General features: G+C 43.5%; 1 pseudogene; it reads left to right on the forward strand.

The window, feature by feature from the left end:
• The first annotated feature begins 1,655 nt into the window (after positions 1-1,655).
• Positions 1,656-1,774, forward strand: LOC134950832 (5S ribosomal RNA; annotated as a pseudogene).
• Positions 1,775-11,061: the final 9,287 nt, after the last annotated feature.

An 11,061-nucleotide genomic window follows, 5' to 3' on the forward strand; every position in this document is an offset into this window, starting at 1 on the left:
TTTTTCTAATGTACTGACACTTCTAGCGGCTTTCCTCTTCCTCAGCACTTCACCATAGCCCCAACAATTCCCCTGCTCCACCTCCTCCTACTCATATTAATTTAATAATTTATTATTTTATTTCTATATATTTCTTACCCCAGTCACATTTACACCCTCTATTTAAATTATCACACCCACACCAGGCAAATGGTATTGTTATTTTTCTCTTACTATACAACACCTAAATGTTTTTTTCCCCTCTTGTCCTGAAGACGGCATTTTCATACTTCCCTATGACTCTTGTCATTCTCCGCCCCCATGTTGCCTATAGTGTATCATACACACACATCTTAGCCTCAGGATGCCCTGCAAATAGTAAATTAATCAGGCGCCCCCGGGCCCCGGCTTGGCTATGACGCACCGTGTACACGCCCCCACTGGCCACCCACTAACACTACTCCTTGAATTTCTAACCATATGCTGTATCGCATATAGACCTGGTATTCCCTCTTTCTACATGGCGCCATACTATCTCCCCAGCCAGTGCGCCGTCCCCAGTCCGTGCATATAGCACACACCCCCAGAGCGTCATCACGCCAGTGCACCGTCCCTAGTGTATAGAGCACACACCCCCCGAGCGTCATGCACCTTACAGGCGCATCTCGTTTACACAGATGTACCACATACTCTTCTCGATTGGGTACTGGCGCCGTCAGTCATCCCACTCCCGCCCACGTGACTAATGAATTCCCAATGCTATCCTTACTACAGGGCTTTTAAACCTTGTATGCACAACATGCTGTGAGATCCCGGAAGTGAACAAGCCCGCGGGCGAAACGCTTTTTCTACGGACTCTACAGCGGGACCTGCTTATGGAGGCTTCTCTGGTTACCATTTACCTGCTGCATCTGACCTTTTGAGTATTTTGGCACTTTTGCCAACATTAATAACCATTGTATTTGACTCTATGTGTATATGGGTTCCTATTTCCAACACAAGTCATTATTGTGGTATTTCTTTGTCATAGGCACCTACTCAGTATTAAAAAACCTTTTTGCTGCATGAATAATATATTTCACAGGAGGTAGTTATACACACATAAAAAAAAGGTTTCTTTGTGTTTAACCTAGCTCATTTATTTGAGTGACTAGAGGGTGATTCTAATCCCCTTATATTGCAGGATCATATCTGCTTTAGGCAATATACTTTATCATATGTGTTTATTCGGCTATCCGCAATCACCTACCCCCTGATTTTGATTCATATCAGCTGTACATAGTACTTCTTATCAGATGCACCTATTTCCACTTACAATTACGCAAGGGTTATCATTTTCGTCATATATTTAGATTGGCTGTATGCAAAGAATGTATAGTCAGCTTGCTTCTTGCTCTTGAACCTATCTGACTCCTTTCCCTTCCATTGGACATTTGTTCCCTAAATATTGAATGGTCATTTAACTTTATAAGTTCCAATCCTTATACTCCCCCCTTTTTTTCTTATCTGGCTATTGTCCAGTGGACTCTCATCCCCGATCCAGGGTACACGGCGCCACCGTGTGACAGACGTTTTACCCTGCCTAACGTGGAAAGTAGATCCACGTACTACACTTCCTATCCTTTCTATCATTCTATATTTTCATATATAGGTGCACTCTCATTGGTAGATATCCTTCCTACTATCATACCACGCTGCTCATGCCCGATCTTGTCCGATCTTGGAAGCTAAACAGCGTCGGGCTGGGTTAGTACCACGAGAGTAGACTCCCTGGGAATACCCGGTGTTGTAGGACAGGAACTATTCCCCTTCCTCTGAAGGGTGGACACCAACAGCAGCATCACCACTAATTATACTTATTTCTGCCTTCCTTTTCTATATCCCTCTCTATGAGGACATAGTTTCTATGAGCACAGCTAGACATACAATCTGAACCTATGCCATATGACTTTATGGGTAACCAACAAAGTGTATAGCATTGACCTAACGTAAGTGGTCTTTCTATGACAAAACATGCACACTGACCTCCTCCTTGGGTCCCATTAATACAGAATATCTGTACTGGTCAGGAGAAACGGTTGTCAGACTGTCTAGTGTCTGCAACCTTTCTAATCTTTCTCTCACGATTTATAGACCAGAACATTCTTTTTATATAATTTTTTTTTTTGCATTTTTTGTGCACTCTCTTTTTTGGAACGTAGAAGGGTATTTGTTTTAACTAATCAATAAAACAATGTTTTAACATAATCTTTTTCCAATTGAAGAATTTTTTCTTCAATCGTTAGATCGGTCAGCGGATCGGTGTATACCAAGCCTACGCATTCAGCATTTATTGGCTGGGACCAATGGGCTAAGGAGAAAACTCTCACTTGTTGGTGATGAAGTCTCTAAGATATGTGGGACTCTAGCCACTTGCTCTCTTTGCACGCCACAAACAATCCATGTTAGCAACACAAACGCCAGCACTGGAGGTAACATTGACTTTAATAGATACTATAGAGCACAGGTTCTCAAACTCGGTCCTCAGGACCCCACAGAGTGCATGTTTTGCAGGTAACCCAGCAGGTGCACAGGTGTATTAATTACTCACTGACACATTTTAAAAGGTCCACAGGTAGAGTTAATTATTTCACTTGTGATTCTGTGAGGAGACCTGCAAAACATGCACTGTGTGGGGTCCTGAGGACCCAGTTTGAGAACCTGTGCTATAGAGGAAGAAAAGAAAGCTTTTGAAAAAAAATATTTGTCTACAGAAATTAGTTTTTTGAGCAAAGGTAAAATGTAGTATTAAAGTAACTTGTTTGTCAAAACTGTGTTTTGCTTCCATTAGATTTCATCTTAAAACAGTCTCATCAGTGAAGAATTTGCTTGTAATGTACATCAAGGTGTAAGAAGTCAGTAGGTAATGAGTAGAAAGCGCTTTCACCTTATACAGAAGGAAGAAAATAGGAATAATTTTTATGACAGATTTCATGGTGTGAAAACACATTATATTGTTACTGGGACTATGTGACACTTTGATTTCCCTTGGCACATTACAAACACCTTTTTACTGCAATTTCTCTGCAATGCACTGATTTTTAAATGAATGCTCGCAATTTATGTCTATGAACTCGGCCATAGAAAAGGTCACAATTTAGAGCCCTATTTTGTTAATGTCAACCCAGTGCTTTCTCTTGTACCTAAAACCATTCCCTAAAAGCCAACAATTTTAAAACTCATTTTCTCTTCATTCACAAAATAGTATAAAGGGCCTAATTCAGATCTGTTCGCTCACTAGCGTTTTTCGCTATGCAGAGATCAGGTAACTACTGCGCATGCACTGCAATGCGCAGGTGCGCCGTAAGGTTACAAAACGGATCGTTGTTGTGCACTGGTTCTAGCGAAGAAACCATTTGCACAGCCGTTCGCAAGGAGATTGACAGCAAGAGGGCGTTTGTGGGTGGCAACTGACCGTTTTCTGGGAGTGGTTGGAAAAACGCAGGCGTGTCAAAGCATTTGCAGGGCGGGTGTATGACGTCAATTCCGGGATCGAATAGGCTGAAGTGATCGCAGCGGCTGAGTAAGGTCAGAGCTACTCAGAAACTGCACAAGCTGTTTTTGTACAGGGCGGCTGCACACGCGTTCGTACACTTGCAAAGCTTAAATACACTACCCTATAGGCGGCGTCTATCTGTTCACAGCGCTGCAAAAAATAGCTGGGGCGTGAACAGATCTGAATTAGGCCCAATATTTCCACCAGAATGCACCTGGCTTGTTCATGAGCATTTGCAGTACAGAAATGTGCCACACAAACTGCTGAGCACCCAAATCTAAATTAGGCCCTATATGTACTTAGTCAGAGCCGGCCCTAGGCATAGGCAACCTAGGCAAATGTCTAGGGGCTTTTGGATTACCTAGGAGCATTCAAAGCCTAGATCTGGTGTAGGTTTTGGGGCACCTGGATGGCAGCTCTCATCAGGTAGCTCAGCATGCAGTAGGGAGCAGAGAGTATCCAGCGGCGGGCCGGCCCTAAGGCCACCAGCAGTTTGGGGTACCTGAACAGGCGACTGAGCTTTGATCCATCAGCTCAGCATGCAGCCAGCTGTGGGAGTGGGGAGCAGACAGCAGGGGCAGCGGGCAGAAGATAAAATGGCCGAATGCCCAGCAGCAGCAGCTCCTCTTCCCATGATCCTTTGCAGAGTCCAGCAGGCTGCACTGACTACATGCAGTCTGCCAGCCACCAAACACTGGGAGATGCTGGGAAACAACTGCAGGGGTGGACGCTTGACAGGACAACTTCACAGGCAGTCAGCCAGCTTTCAACAGTACATTTTGAAAAATTAGGTTGATTAAAGCCAGCTCAGCATGTATTAGTGAACAGTGCTGAGCTGACTGCTGTGAGGGATGCTATGTGCTAGCCGGGTGAGGGGAGATGGGTGTTTGGTCTTGCTGGTTGCTGCGCCTGCTGTGATCTGTGCTGCTGGGTGAGGGGTACTGGATAAGGATTGCTGTGGTCACAGGGTGATGGCTGCTGCTTTGATCTGTGCTGCCAGGTGATGGATGCTGGGCTGGAAGAGCGGGGCTGCGTCAGAGGCATAACTAGCAGCGGTACAGCCGGTGCATTGCATTGCAGGTGGTGAGATTATCTGCTAGTGGGCATCAAGAAAAATCTTGCCTAGAGCATCAAATTGGTTAGGGCCAGCTCTGTACTTAGTGTTATACACTGCTAGCTGCTACAAAGAAAATCAGTTGTTGTTTTTTAAAACTAGCCAACAGATTGGGCTACAAGTTTGTATACTGTTGCTAGCAGAATAGGCTCTACTCTATATACTAGTACTAGCTACCAGTAGAGATGTGCGCCGGCTATTTTTGCCGGATTTGGTTCTAATTCGTCGGCCGTCTTTGGATTTGAACTTCGATTTGGATGTTTTTCAAAATGTACAAAAAAACTGAAATCACTTAATTTGGGCCTTTTTTTGTAGTAAGAGTATTAGTAACCTCAATAACATTCATTTCCAGTCATTTGCAGACAATTATGACCACCTTACAGCTCACAAGGTTGTTTTCATCCACTTTAGGCCAAAGTCTGCAACGAGCTGCCTGGTTTACTAAGCAACAGAGCAGCTGCACAAACACGCAGCAGTTTATAAAATATCTATGAAACACTGACACACAGCAGTGGGAGAAATGAAAGGTGGTGCAAGATGGAATTGTCCTTGGGCACTTCCCACCCGCCCTTATGTTGGATATTAAAAAGGACATGCACACTTTAACAAACCAAGCCCTCCAGTGACAGGGACTGCAGCTTTTGAGACTGAGGTGCTTGGGTGAGTGGGCCACCACAAAACAAGCTACCAACCGGCTTAAGGCAACATCTCTACAGTGGCTAGATGTCATCATCATTGCCATCCTCATCCTCACCCTCATCAGTGTGTATATCCTCCTCACACAATATTGATTCATCCCCGCTGGAATCCACCAATACAAAAGTCTCTGTGCTTTGACATAATTGCCGGGAAAGGTCATCCTCATGGAATTTCCAGTCCATTTTGAACTTTTCCACATTTTCAAGTAGTAGTCTCCTACGTTGATTGCTGACAAGGTTCCCGGCTGCGCTGAAAATTCTCTCAGAGTACACACTAGAGGGTGGGCAGCATAAGTGATGCAAAGCTAGTTTGTACAAGGGCCTCCAAATTGCTTTTTTTTCCTTCCAGTACTCGAAGGGACTCTGTGACATGCCTATTTTTACGGTGTCATGAAAATAATCCTCCACCATTCTTTGGAGGGTGACCGTATCAGATGGCGTTACGGTACAGGTATCACAAACGCTGGGCAATTCATTTAGAGCCGACCAAATGTCAATATGTTGTGTTGACTTATCTGCATCACCACTAGGTCTCTTGGGAAAGGTAAGCTTTTTCCTGGCCGCTGCCGAAGAAACTGAAGGAAACATTGCAGTGCCACGTGTCACTTGAGCTACCCACTTGCTCACCAGGAGCTCTTTGCATCACTTAAGATATTTGTCAGTTGGAAAGAAAGACACAGTATATGACTTAAGCCTAGTATGAAGTACGGTTGCCAAAATGTAGTGATCCAATTTCAGATATTGGCAACACTTGGATCCGGGCAAAGCGAATCAAGGACTTGATCTACAAATCCAGCATTCAATTTGCAGATTTGCTTTGTTTTATCTCCTCCTTCTAGTATTTGGTTCTCTAAACTGATTGTTATCCATTTATCAATTCACAGATCACTGTGTGGAGTCAGACCGCTTTTACACACACACGCACTATGCAGTATAAAACAAATATTACAAAACATTTTTTTTACAATAATATGGAGTTACACTGTGAACACAAAGGGTGGGGCCTGCATAGTCAGTGCAGTACCACTGTGTTGGACTTAGGGGACTGGACACAGTGATAGCACCACAGCCCCTTAGATGGACAGTGACAGCACCACAACCCCCTAGCTGGACACAATGACTAACCGCCCCTTAGATGTATACTACACACTGACTGTCCCTTAGATGGACACTCTGACAGCCCCTTAGATATACACTACACACTCACTGACAGCCCCTTAGATATACACTACACACTGACGGACAGCCCCTTAGATGTACACTACACACTGACGGACAGCCCCTTAGATATACACTACACACTCACTGACAGCCCCTTAGATATACACTACACACTGACGGACAGCCCCTTAGATGTACACTACACACTGACGGACAGCCCCTTAGATATACACTACACACTCACTGACAGCCCCTTAGATATACACTACACACTGACGGACAGCCCCTTAGATGTACACTACACACTGACTGACAGCCCCTTAGATGTACACAAGTGACAGCCCCTTAGATGTATACTGTCAGGTCTGTGTTTGTGTCTGTTCCTGGAGGGGGTACTAGTGGGTCAGTGGTGGTGCGATGGAGAAAGCGAGGAGGCTGAAGTAGATTCCTGCATATGTGCGCAAATTATATTTATTAAAAGTACACACAGGAAACCAAGGCAACTGGAATAATGGTGGTATGTGCATAAGAATCAGCGTGGAAGCTGATAGAGTTTCTGGTTATAGAAAAGTCTCTTGGGAAATGTTCTATCTGGAAACAGATGATGAACAGAGGATTAACAACTATCAGTCTGGGAACCAATATAACCTGGAGCAATTGATGATGAGCCTGGGAACCGATGCTGAACTGGAACAATCTATGATCGGCCTGAAAATCGATGGTAAACAGGAGCAGATGATGATCAGCCTGGGAACAGATGGCTAACAGTAACAATCGATGGTTGGCCTGGAAGCCGATGGTGAGCAGGTGCTGGAATGACACAGGCAGTTGGTACACTAAGCAGCAATGGAACCAGGTTTGGCTAAGCAGGAGACAGCTGTGGAATAAAGCAGGATTAGATAGAATGGAACTGATACTGCTGCAGGCAGCTAACGGACAGGTGTGAGTAATAATGCTGCACCTGGAGAGTATCTGACTGCTAGTGAATGCTGGAGCAAAATGCAGATGGAGCTGCAACTGAACTGGATGGCTGGTGCCTGTAGTTCCACGGAACACTGACACAGGAGTCTCAGGAGACTGGCACCAGGAGACGGTGTGCATAGGATGGGACACGTTGTTCAAGGCAATGATACTGAGCAGGAACTCTTGTCAGCAGGGATTGGAGAATCAAGTCATGTGAACGGTCCAGTGCTCAGGAGTGGATAGCACCAAGTCAGCTGACTGCAGGTGTCATGGCGGCACCCATACTCCAGAGATGGTGGAAATATCATAACTCCCAACATGACGGGAAGGACAGAATGCTCTGCTCCTGGACTTCCCTCCTGTGCTGAAACAACTTTCTTATCCACTAACCTGTTCAACAGAGGTGCTGGCAATCATAAATTAAGAAAAATTCCAGAAGCAGAGCATTCTGTCCCTCCTGCAGATGGTCATGTTGTGAGATATGGGAATACATCAGGGTACACACTGGAGAGAGTCTCTGCACATTGCAGCAATCATGGAACATGCTGCCAGGCTGAGGATGTGACCTCTAGAGGCCAGCCCTTAAGATGTACACTGACTGACAGCCCCTTAGACATACCTCCCAACAGGACCCTCTCCAGGAGGGACACGATGCTCTGCATCTGGACTTTTCCCTTAATGTATGACTGCAATCACTTGTGTTGAACAGGTTAATGGATAAGAATGGTTAGAATGACTCCCATAAAATGTTACAATATGTAAATCTACAATAGCTCCTTTTCTACCATACATATTGTATTTGGTGTTTGTCCCTACAAAATGCTATGTTTGTCCCTGCAACCACACTACACTAGATGACCCTGCTACCTCATGCTATTATTGTGAAGTTATTGGGCCTCATTCAGGTGTGGTTGTAGTAAGCACTATGCTTACATATTGTAATGCAGTAAGAGGTATCCGGTAAGTAGATGCTTCCTGCATGCATGTGTGATCCAGTGCTGCGTCTAAAGATGCAGCATTGGCTCACTCTGCAACACCAATGGCCGGCTAAGTAACCCTGAGGTTAAGCAGAACATGAATAGACTGTGGGTTGTTAGTGTTGCCAGTTGCAGTCTGGGTGCTGATGTGAGCTATATGTGTTTTGTTTTTTATTCCTGGGGGGTGGGGATACACCTCCTGGATTTGGTCACGCGCTCTGTAGAGCAGTCTTCCAGTCTAAATGCATTTTATGGTTGTCAAGATTTGCATTATAAGGGCTTGCTCTGATACCCAACCCTATCCCCAGGCCCCCTAGACATTTAGTATCCCAGCCCAGGCACATACACTAACCCACCCCACGACCCAGGGACATACACTTCCTCCCCAGACCCAAGACCTAAAAAAATAACCTACTTCAGGAACATACACTCTCCAACCTGCCCCCGATATATATTGTATCCCCCCCCCCACAGCCCAGGGACATACACTAACTGCCCCCCCCCCCCCCCCCTCCATGGCCCCCTAGACACATGTCCTCACCCCGACTAAGGGACATATAATATGCACTCTACCAAACCCAGCCCCCACCATATTCCCAGGAACATACACTGCCCCTTTAATCCTCCCCTGCCTGTTTTGTCAGTCCTGGACCCCCACAATTTCTGATGTCAGCCCTGCCCACCATACAGGTTTTAGTTCTTTGCACTTGTTAAATAAATAGTCGACCCTTTCCGACCCTTTCATGTCTCCTTGTTTTTATTTTATGGCATTTGATAGATCACACACACACACACACACACACACACACACACACACACACACACACCATTCATCAGCCTTCAAGAGGTTTATGTAATGAGAATGGCTAAGCTCTACTTTTGATTACGAGCCATGCATATCAAAAGTTTCAAGAATGTAATTTAAGACAATGACCAGAAACATAAATACCCAATGCTAATCTCAAACAAGTGGGTGTGAATCGTAGCACAATTCAAACTTTTCAACTCTTTGACAAAATGTACTGTATTGTACATCTGACAGATATTTGCTGTGTTACCATGCAGCTGCTGTTTACACAACTTTGTGTGCAACAGGATTTACGTGATGAGGGTTTTCTTGATGTATATCCAAAAGAATTGGTCAATTACTAAAATAATGATTGGTTATACATTGCTATTATCTCAGATAAGTAGATGCTGGACACGATAACACAGAAAACATTACAGGAACTCATCCAAAACGTTCATTTTCTTCTAACATTGTTTGAAATTATGGTGAGGAACAGGATTCAATGTGGCCTTAGAGAGAGGGGTCTTCAATCTGGTCTCCATTTACATTCTGACAATTCATAAACGAATAAATGTCTTATATCTCTGTAAATTATTTTAATTAGGATTTCTGGAAGTTAAACGGAGTGCGGAATCATGAAGGTCTTTGTAATCACATCCTTTTGTTTCAGTGTGAATTACATTTCTGTGGAACATTTTCAGTCCAAGAAGTGAAGAATATATAAGTAATTTGAAGTGCCATATATGTATAATTATTTCTCTGACAATGTGAACATTAAATCTTTGGATTTGAATAGTTTTAAGGTTGAAAAAAAGATACAGCTTTGTCAAGTTTAATCATTCACATATTCGAACTGCAGATAAAGGCAAAATAAAAATCCCAGTATGAAAGTTGTCAATTTAGCTTTACAGAGGAAACAATTTCCTTTTGACGTCCAAAATGTCCAACATGTTATAAACCGTCGTTACAGTTCAGAACAAATGAGTATGCTGAATATGAAACAATCTTTCTTTCATTCACTTAATAACCCCTTGTCTTCTGTATGGCAATTGGTGTAAAAAAGTCCATTAGATGTATCTTTACATTGTGCTTGATATACAGTATTTAATAAGTCAAATGAAGTTATATTTTTTGCATTGTAAACAAATGTTTTCATACTCTCTTTGCAATGCATTCCTTTCATAGGAATGATTAATCAGGATGTATCGATTCACAACTAGAGATGTGCGCCGACCCACGAGGTTTGATTTTGGTTCTAATTCATTGCCAAACTTTGGTTTTGGTTTTGCCGGTCCTGACCTCAAATGTTTTGGTTTTGCATCTGTATTTTTTCAAAAATGTATAGAAACAGCTAAAATTACATAATTTGAGCCTTTTTTGTTTCTACAGTATTATTAACCTCAATAACATTAATTTCCGGTCATTCACATTCATTTTTAACCACCTCACAGATCATAATATTGTTTTCACCAATATTGGCCAAACGCTGCAGCGAGCTGGCTGGTTACTAAGTGACGAAGCCACAGCACTGACACACGGCAGTTTAAAGCACATCTATGAAACATTGCCACACACCAGTGGCTGAAAAGAAAATGGTGCAAGATGGTTTTCTCAAGCCCTTCCACCCACCCTTAAAAAGGACATGCACAGTTTAACAAACCAAGCACTTCAGCGACAGGGACTGCCACTTTTGTGCCCCCACAAACCAATTTTCACTAATAAGGAGGTTGATGATGAGGATGTTGGTGGGGGAGATTGCATAGGCTAGTCCAAACCGCTGGTAGCTGATACTGCACTGTTAGTTATTATTTTAAAAATTATAATTTTGTAAAATAAATTCAATG

The sequence above is a fragment of the Pseudophryne corroboree genome, chromosome 8, assembly GCF_028390025.1.
Source record: "Pseudophryne corroboree isolate aPseCor3 chromosome 8, aPseCor3.hap2, whole genome shotgun sequence".
NCBI lineage: Eukaryota > Metazoa > Chordata > Amphibia > Anura > Myobatrachidae > Pseudophryne > Pseudophryne corroboree.